The sequence below is a fragment of the Carlito syrichta genome, unplaced genomic scaffold (genome assembly GCF_000164805.1).
Source record: "Carlito syrichta isolate Samal-C Ts95f unplaced genomic scaffold, Tarsius_syrichta-2.0.1 Scaffold315382, whole genome shotgun sequence".
Classification (NCBI taxonomy): Eukaryota; Metazoa; Chordata; class Mammalia; order Primates; family Tarsiidae; genus Carlito; species Carlito syrichta.
This window is the reverse complement of record NW_007259478.1, coordinates 549,048-559,993: the sequence shown is the minus strand read 5'-3', so window position 1 is coordinate 559,993 and position 10,946 is coordinate 549,048.

Here is a 10,946-nt window from a genome sequence, read left to right as displayed (position 1 = left end):
ATTGGAATACAAATTGGAACCATATGGATCATTGAAGCAAATTCATGAATTATGCAAACTATGAAGATGAAAATGATTTAAATGGGGCAATGATGGGGATGATTTTTGTTATCCTATCCTGGCAAAGGATTAAAATTAATACTTGAATTTAACTACAGGTAATTTTAGATTCTGATTATATATGTTTGTACATACTTGGCTACAAAACTGAAATTTGTCTATCCAGTTATTTTCCTACCCTTAATAAGCCTACAAACTACCTGCAGATTCCTCTGGAACAACTGCCAGGGTTTTCTCTAGGTCATTTATTATATAGCTAGAGATTGATTTTTGCTCCAAAGACCGTAACTCTCTGCATATTAATTATCATTAATTATCCTTGTCATTCTTTTAAAAATGTAGTTCCAACCACTCTCAATGAAGCCTTTCTAATTTGACTGTAAAGTCTAAAGGAAAAGGTCCCTTTTAGGTATTATTAACTTAGAGTAGGCGGATCCAAGTGACAAATGTGATCCAATATCTGATGCTCAGATAAAGTAGACCAGGAAAATGAGCCTTTTACTGAAAGAGAACACATCAGGACTCATCCCCACCTGTGAATTAAGCTGATTAATTTGCGCTGCATCATGAATTGGGCTTTCTAGAGAAATTGCTGTTGGCATCTACCAGAATCCCCAATTCATTTTTATCTAATCTAACTATAGCATAATTAATTTTTTTTAGTAGTTTCGCTTTTGTGCCTCTCTCTTTGTCTCTTTCTCAACTGACAACAACACTTCTGGCTATGGGATGTTTTATAAGACTTACTCTCCTTCTGCTGTTCACACAGGACTCTTCACTTTGGTTCATTCATTCCCTTTTTTGGGGGACTCTTCCCCATCCACCCTTTCTCCTCATTGCTAGTAGTTTATCTCTAGGTCCTTTCTTTATCTTTCTTAACAGCAAATTTAAACAGGAACCGAGTTATTACAATGTTTAATGATGTTAAGTTATTTGTTCTACGATCAAGAACGTTTAAAAAAATAGGTAAATTGTCTGTATTACTAAATAATGATTTGTTGAGTCTACACAGCAGCACAAAAGAAACTTAAAAGAAAAAAGAATGTTATTGTCATTTCTTTGTAGCACTTTTGCCTTGTTTTTAAAATTCTTTAAAGAATAATTGTCAATGAATTTAATAATCTCAAAGCTTATCTTTTCAACCCCATATGAAGAAAATAGTACTAAAAATGAAATGTAGCCGGGTTCGGTGGCTCAGCCTGTAATCCCGCACCTTGGGAGGCTGAGGTGAGTGGATTGCCTGAGCCTGCGGGTTTGAGACCCGGCTGGGCAACTTGGTGAGTCCTCATCTCTACAATAAATCAAAAAATTAGCTGGGCGTGGTAGCGCGTGCCTGTAATTCCAGCTACTAAGAAGGCTAAGGTGGAAGGATCGCCGGAGCCCAGCAGGTTGAGGCTGCGGTGACCGGGAGTGGCCACTGCACTCTAGTCTGGGCGACAGAGTTGAGATTCCAACTCAAAAAAAAATAAATAGAAATAAAAATGAAATGTAACTGAATTGTCTAGCACTTTTCCAGTGTGGTTCTTCTGTTAAGTCCCACATGCCATGAAGAAGAACAAGAAGGAGAAGGAGAAGGAGAAGGAGGGAACTCATATGTAAGTTACAGCTTATTTTTGTATTCCTGGTATACGTTAAAAATATTAAAATTGAGAAAACACAAAATAAGTGTTATCCAAGTCACATCCTTTATTTTTTGCTAGTCATTTAGTCCACTGTCAGAATTACAAACTCACCATTTCACTGAAGTTCGTTTATTTAAAATTGCATTTAGATAATTCAGATTTCCAGTGAATTAATGTTGAGTGTATATCTATCTCCTACTGTCATAGTCCAGGTCATTATTTGCACAAGTACCTGTATTTTTGCCATTTGTATTATAAAGAAAAAGTCAGTTCTTGAGTTTTATGAGGAATCAACAAGTTCTAATGATCTACCTCTAAAAATTCATTGAAAGGTATTGTGGAAACTGTGCAGTTTTCATAAACTTCTTTGATAATACTAAATTTAATTATCACTAAGGTCATTAAAAAGAAAAAAACATAAAGTACAAAATTTTGAGTAAACAGATGCCATAACACCCAAAATTATATTTAAAATTTTAAAAAATTATATGTACTTCATTTTAGTTTAGTTGGAAATTTTAAAAAAATACTTTTTCATTTTTTATATTTATGTTTATAATGTTTTCAAACAATAATATAGTTCATAAAACAAATAGTCACTGTGAAACAAAACATTTTCTAATTTTAATAAGTGCATATTCAAATGAAGAAAGCTTTTTTTATTGTATTCATAGTTTCTTTCTCTGTAGCCATTGATTAATGATAATTATCATTTTGGTTTTCTACTTGATTTGGCATCATTTCATTGGCTAGCCAACATTCTAAGTCAACCATCCAAGAAGTCAACTTAATGTTAGCTACAAAACTATCTGATTGAAACGCATGGAGTTCTAAAAGCCATTAACTTTTATGTGCAGAATGAAAAGTTTGCTTCGTTGCCATGTAATTTCATTTTTATAGTCAGGAGCAACAATAACACGAAAACATTACTACTAATGGAAATATGCCTTGTGAAGAGAAGAGAATAGAAGAATGTGAAAGATTAGTTATGAGATGAGTGGCTTTGTATATGTTATAGAAAGCAAGAACAAAAATGAATCTACCCTAAGCAATTGGATGACTACAATACTTGAGAATACTATATAATATGATACTTACTAGAAAAGTAAAATGGAGGAAGCATTCAAAGTTTTTTTTTCACAGTGTACTTGAAAATTCTCTATTCTGTCATCCATTGATATGAAATGGCAAAAAGAGGACTTTAAAAAGAATAGCTTATTTCTTTAACAATGGGTGGAACCTAAGTTATGTGACTCCACATTAACAGTGTCAAAATTAATAGTTAGCAAAGTATTTCCTGTTCTGCAATGATCTTTGCAATTATCTGCACCAGATCATTTGCTCTTTTTACAGCTTCTTTCCATACCATTAGGTATATTTTATGCCTCAAGTTGTCTTCAGAAAATTAGATTTGTACAGAAAAATCTTTCAGAATTTTTTTTCATTTGGTCCAGACTTTTATACATGAAATAATATATTACTGAAAAGTATTATTAGTCTTCAACATTGTTCTTGCAATGTACTTTTAAAAGTACCACTATTAGATAAATTTTATTTTTCTGGTACTGTTAACTAGAATAGAAAGAGTAGTTCTAAGGTATTATCAGTGACTTAAATTTATGGGTACTAATTGTTATGTAGGTATTTTAAACAATGAATTTTGTATAGTTCTTTCCCATGTTATCTCATTTGTTCAGAGAATTTTTGAATGCCAGTTTTGTATTTATAGGTGAGGAAATGGAGGTTTGCAGGTGATGAGGTGACTTGTTTGAGTTCACCCAATTCATAAATGATTCAGTTCAAAAGCATTTATTAGGCACATACTATATGAAAGATAATTTTCTAGCCCATTGGGATATTGCAAACGATTTTTTAAATGTACCTCTACTTGCTGGATTAATCTCAAATGTGAAGACAGAAAGGTAAAATCTAAAATATGTACAGTGTAAAATATACTCAAAACACAAAAGTTATATAGAGAAATAACTTAACTGTATAGTCTGCAAAGGTCATGGCATATTTTATAGAGTGGTCGATGCCTAAATCACATTTTTTTAGTAAATATAAGTTGTCAGTTAGGTAAATGAAAGGAGAAAGTGTTCAAAAGTAGGTTTTGTAGCCTACAATCTAACATAGTCTTTACTATATAACATCACATATATGTATATATGTATATATATACTTTATATCATCACTATACCATGCTTTACCAAACCTCACTAGTCAGTTTTATTTTTCTTGCTAGTAAAAAAAAAATATATCACAAATATGCTATCTCACAGTTGTGTAGTTCAGAAGTTCAAAATGGGTCCCCTGGGCTAAAATTAACATGTCAACCTAGGCTGTGATTCTGGTGACTTTAGGAAAGATTCCATTGCCTTACTTTTTTCCAGTTTCTAAAGGGTGCTCACATGTTTGGGTTCATGGCTCTCTATTTTCAAAGTCAGCAACAGCAGGTTGAGACCTCATGTCACATTTCTCTGACCCTACTTTAATTGCTATCAAATCTCTTTCTCTGCTCATAGCCAGGAAGTGTTCTTACACTTTGAGTCATCTGTATATACTGAATGAACCTCCCCATTTCAAGGTCCTTAACCTTAATTATATGTGCAAAGTCCCTTTGTCTTTTAAGGTAATATATTCACAGGTTCCAGGGATTAGAATGTGAACATCTTTGGGGGTCAGGCATTATTCTACCTACCACACATGTCATCAGTAAGTCAAATTATCTCTTGTTTCATGTGGATTTAAGCAGAATTTCTTACCTATAAGAACAAAATTATTACACTGACAATGCTAAATATTTTGCCAATGACATGTTAATAAAAAAGGAGGGAGAAAGTTTACATTTGTAAACCCTTTCCTATGCTATTTTAAAAAATATGTAACTTTGGAAAAGCTCAAAGAGGTAGAGAAGAGATGTGACCATTCTATATAGGCGCATTGACTCAGGCACTAAATATTTTTCTGGTTTGCCATATTACTATTTCCTGATAACTAAAAAATCTGTATTTTTAGTTCAGGCATCTCCTACCATGCCTACTGATTCTCTGTGGGACTCTCAAACACAGTACACCCATTCTGGCCCATCTGTACTCTTTACCCACTTCTACTTCCACTCTTCCTGTTCTCCTCCTGACAACAAAAAAGGACAAAATCATTCCTTAAATTGACTAAACCATAATGCTGGAAGTCATCCTGTCTTTAATCTCAAAGACCTACCAGATGTTAGAAATTCTACTAACTACTCATGTATTAAATCAGTCCGTATTCCTCTAATAATTGGATTATCCTCAATTTATCATTTCTTATTTTGATTGTACAACAAATTACTAACCAGTCTCCTTGGCTTGAGCATTACTTCTCTCCATTTAAGTATCCAGATTGAAGCCAGATAATTTGTTCTAAAATAAAAACTCACTATGTCATGATACCATGTTGCTTCAAAAACCTGCAACTGTTCACTATTCTCTCTGGATAAATCCTCGATTTCCCAGTCACCCTGAACAATTTTAAGTTCCCTAAGAGCCCTGTCCTCTTTCTCACTATACAGATCTTTGGTCATATTATCCTTTATTATTGTCTTATCCTCTTCTTTCTTTGACTCTGACATTTTTTTCTTGCCCTTAATTAAAAAATTTAAATGATCACCTTTCCTGGGAAACTCTTCCTTTTCCCTATAGCTAGGCTGATTAAAAGTGTAAAAGAAAACAACATTTGTTGAGACTTATATGCTAAGATTTTGCTCTACATATTTTGAATATAATATATGCTAAATCATTCCAAAAAGTTTTAGTTATTATAGAAGTGATTATTAAAGAAGTTACAAATAGAAAAGCTGTATAATATGTTAAAATGCATCATGGAGCAATCTGGGAAAGCTAGTTGGCTATGGATACACATAGTTTGTCCTTGACTGAAATGTATTCTCAGTTAGGGCTTGCCTTTCATCCATGCAGGCTTAAAATGGAAGTTTCATCAGGGTTCTCAATTTGATCAGATTCAGAGATACTAACTTATAGTAATACAATTCTCATGTAAATAATATAGAAATATATTACTTTACTGATATATGTTTCTCAGTAATCAAACTACTTTGGGAAGTCACATAGGCAAATGTACACTCCAGAAAAGGAATTGATTGAAAGGCATAGATGCTTGAAACATCAGACTTTGAGAACCCACCATTTTTTTTTTTTTTTTTTTTTGAGTTGGAGTCTCACTCTGTCGCCCAGACTGGAGTACAGTGGCCGCTACCAGCCACCGCAGCCTTGACCTGCTGGGCTCCGGCAATCCTTCCGCCTCAGCCTTCCAAGTAGCTGGAACTACAGGTGCGCACTACCACACCCGGCTAATTTTTTTATTTATTGTAGAGATGAGGTCTCACCAAGTTGCCCAGGCGGGTCTCAAACTAGCGGGCTCATGCAATTCACTCACCTCAGCCTCCCAAGGCGCGAGATTACAGGCTGAGTTTTATTTGTCTAGAGAATCAAATCTTTAGATCAGCCTAACAAAGTGCTTCTTATCCTGGGCATTGTGTGAATGGGCATTGTTGATGATTGCTTAGGTCTATCATTTTTCCATGCCTCAAGACTGATCAATCTAGAACCAAATCATTGCTCCTACTCTTTGGATGTGACTGATAACTCTGATAGGTTCTTTCTGAGTGAGGGGATAACTTTATTTTTTCAATTATGAACCACTGTTTAATGTTTTAATTTAAAGAAGGCAAGCTTGTTTGCCTTAATTTATATGGGACACTACATTATCCCATCTTATCCCATAACTCTTCAAGTTTCAACTATATGCTAATAATTCTGTTTTACTGATAGAAAATCTATGCTCAAGTTTAAGTCACTTTTCATAAAGCAGAGCTGGTATTCAAAGAGAGTTCTTTTGACTCTAGAGCCCCTGCTCTCAAGCCTCGATTACCAGTTTTTAACTCTGTTTCTGTGTAAATGTTTGCTATAGGTAGATCACTAACCTCCTTCTGTCCCAATTTACTTATCATAAGGATGAGATATTACTCTAAATTATTTCTAAAATATCTTCTCCCTCAATTATTTTTATTAATAAAAAGCAATATTATTTCTCTGCTTTTCTGTCTACCAGATAATCTCTTTCACAATGAAAGCAGAAATATGCTGCGAACTAAATTCCTATTCCAGCTGCCCAGATACTAGCATGTGGTTGACTAAAGTCATATTTTTCAGTATTGTGAGCTTTCATCTTTTTTGTGGGGGAGCTTCTTTATGGCTAATTTAATGAGAGGTTCATTGGTTCCATTTCTTATAAAGTAAAAAGATTAGAATTTGGATAGCCTCTTGAGCTGCTTTTTAATTATCTCAGATGTCAGATTTTTAAAGAAGAAATGGCTGTAACTTATTCAAGGGGAAAAATTTCTGAATGCACATTATAACCATAGTAGATCAAAACCCTTTTTTTTCTTTTTTTGTTTGTACTGTGCAGGTATAGAATTTCTGTGACAGAGGAGGATCCACCGTGGACAGTAAGAAAGAGAAAACAAAATTACATTGGTTTCACACATTTGTTTTGCAACATCTGTTTAGGTAGAAGGCATTTTGCCTGCTGATTTACTGAGAAATTTGGTCATGATAAGCCATGTCTGTCTATTTCCCTGGTTATTTTGAAAGCTTTGAGTCCAATGGGATTGAAGTAGCCCAGCTAAATTGCACTGATGCCAGTAAATAGTGACTTTGTATCAGGGGCAGAGTGAGCATCTGCTTTTCCTAGAATTCTGGAGCCAAGTGTGCTATCTGGGGACAGGGGGTAGAATTGGACTGACAGCTTAGTATTTCTGCTGCCCTGAATTTACCCAAGTTAGCTGTGAAAATAGCCCAACTTAATCAATGTAGGCCAGTTTGTTATATCATTGTTTCCTGTGACATTGGTTTTTCATCAACACCTGAGATCTGAGTCAGTTCTTCTTCCCTCACACCTCACACACACATAGCTGACTGATTACCTTCTTTATCTCTTAAGTAAAAATTTAACCTCCCTTTAAAGTCTTATATTGAAACAAAGACCATATGGCTATTTTGTTTACTATTCTGGACATCTCCAGCATCCAGTCAATAAACTTTCTCTCTTGGGGAGAATGAAAGGGTGGAAAGTAGGAAGGATGTTTGTTACCAGTTCATGCAAAGTCAAGTAACTGTTTCACAACAGGAATCACCAAGGACTACAAACAGAAATGATTTTTTAAAAAACTGCCCAGATACTGGCATGTGGTTGATTAAAGTCACTTTTTTCAGTATTGTGAGTTTTCATCATTGGGGGGGGGGCTTCTTTAACAGAATTACACAATCACTGCACTTCTAGCATCCGATTCATTATTTAATAAATTGTTTTGAGATCAGAGGTAGGTGAACCAATTGTTGTAAAGGAATCTGACTTATTACTCATACATTCTAAATGATTCATCAATATATAAGATCCATTAAAACAAATAGGACAGCTGTGTACATTTGAGATTCAAGACCAACACTGAAAAATTCAGGATGACATGGCTTTTCCATAAGTTTTAAGACGAAGGAAATGGAAGTAGAAGGAAGTAGTGCTAAATTTAGATTAATGTTGCCATAAATTCAGTAGCAAACCAGCAAAATGATATCTTAAAGATATATTTTGAACATGCCCTTCTCTACCCTCTCTTCAAACATACTTGGAAGCACTATTTATCCCTAGTGGATCTTCAGAAGGAAACCTAGAAATCAGCTGATTCTCTGTAGAAATAGAATCTGACTTTTTTGCTTTCCAATCAAGGAGTAACCATTACCTTGAACCCAGTTGGAAAGTTGATTATTTTCTTAAACCATTATGGCACTTGACTCAGATGCCTTTATTTTTATTGCATATCTAGTATTCCAGATGTATCACCAATGAATAGACAAATATATTCATGGAGTTTACATACATTTCATAGAGATACTTAGCTGTCAGCTATCAGGCATAATATATCACACCCAGAGTCTTTGAAATTTATTATTACAGGTACTCTAAGACACAAATTGCTTGTTGAGCTCAATTGCTCCAAATACAGAATATTCTACTTGTTGTAATATAAGCAGTAAGCACAGCAGGCAAAACAAAAAGAAAGAGTAACTGAGAAGCCCTTGTCTTAAGGACAAATTCTATCAATGGAGGTGTATGATATACCAAAGAGAGATAAAAGTTTTGCTTAGTCTAGTCACTTTTATCAACAGCAATTTAGTATCTTAGACATTTGCATTTTCCAACAACAATGCTATATCTCTTTAGAGGGAATTATTTATTTGATCAGAAATTTTCTCTAAATTAATTTTGAATCAGTGAAGTAAATACAATTACTACTTATGAAAATTAATTCTGATGGCTTTATTCTAAAAGCTGCAACAATGAAAACTGTTTTGGAGAGGAGGAGTCACAAGTAGTAAGCTGAAAAAAATAATTGAAGCATAATATTAAATAAAAATAAAAAATATGAGTGAGGAGAGGTTGTTTGGAAATGTTAACACATATTTATGGTCACAAAATATTCATCCTCTACTTTAAGGCTTCATGCTTCTTGCAATTTGTATGTTTTTACTCATAAATTTTGCAACTGAGAAGTTACTATTTTGTAAATAATTTTCTTATTGATTAGGGGCTTTTGATATAATCATCTTACATTTGCTGATTGCATTTTTTTTTTTGAGTTGGTGTCTCATTCTGTCTCCTGGGCTGGAGTGCAGTGGCATGCTCACAGTCACCACAGCTTCGACCTGCTGGGGTCAGTTGGTCCTTCCAAGTAGCTAGAACTACAGGCATGAGCCATCACACAACTAATTTTTTTATTTATTGTAGAGTTGAAGGCTTGCCAAGTTGCCCAGGTTGGTCTCGAATCTGTGGGCTCAGGCAGTCCTCTCACCTCAATATCCCAAAGTGATATTGTCATTTACTTTTAAATGACAATTTTGTCATTGTTGTTGACCTGAAGAGGGGTGTCTTTTTAGTAGGAGATGTAATTTTTAAAATGAAGGAAAAGAAAAAGATTATTGTCTACTTACTATTTTTAGAAAGTGATTTTAAGTAGTTGGAAAACAATTCTATCCTGCAGGTTCCTTTATTCATTGATGATAAGACCTCCATAGTGAGGAGGGTGCAAAAAGGAGAGATTAAAATTAGTCAACTACTTTTAAAAATAATACTTCTATGACACTTTGCTCAGTAATCTCTTTTTAGTCATGTGGATTTTCAGTTTATCAACTCTAATTCTCTTATATCCTCTTTGTTGCAGACTACCTGTGTGAGTCATATGTTAGTAGAATTTCTGGAAGTCAGTATTAGCCCTGAAGTCTCAGAACATTGGCAAAAAGACATGAGGAGGGCATGATACATTTGGTAAGTGCCTTGTGTAAACCACAGAAAATGATAGAGGCATATTTTTTTTTCTTTCTTGAGGCTGTGGAGCTACTGCATATTTCATGTCACGGAATAGATAACATAGGAGGACAGGAGGAAATTTGCTAATTTCCACAGTGCCCCTTGAAAATAATTCATTGAATTGGGCTTCTTTGGAAACAGGCACATATTCTGCATATGTTTTTACCAGGCACATTTAGCATCTTAATGGGATAATAAAAGCTATCATTTTGGAAATATACACATTGCTCCTATCAGAGTGCACAGCGGTGTTGGTCAGTACCGAGGGAAGAACAGAAAGATATGCCCTGAGGAAGTCTCTGTCTTGTCTCCATGCACATTTAAGCCTTTTGCACATTTGAGCAAGGGCCGAAAGAGGAGCATGGGGGAAGGGGCTGGAAGTGGCTGGCATCTTAGAAGATTTATGAACTGCTAAATTTAGAAATGTCATTTTGTTATTGCCAGTGAACTGCTGGTGTCTTTGTATGAGTCACTAAGAAAAAAATAGCAATCACCTCTTTCGCAAGCGCTAGTATGAGTAACACAAAATGGGTTCAATTAATCATCTTAACCACTGAATTCACTTTGGATAAACAAAGTGTGTATCAGATGATATGCCCTAGAAAGGTAGTCATCCTTACAAAATGCTACTCTCTGCAGCCATGCTCTTCTCATTATCGAATTGCAAATAGTTTTCTGAAAGAAAAAAACTGTTCAAGCAAAATATTAAACAGCATTCATTTGTCATTTTCCTGTGGGGACTAGGCAGCAACCTGCTGTGGCTGAAAATATGTGGTCATTATGAAGCTGGTATTGAATTGTTTATTTATCTTTAGCAGAGGAGAGAGGTTTCGATGATGT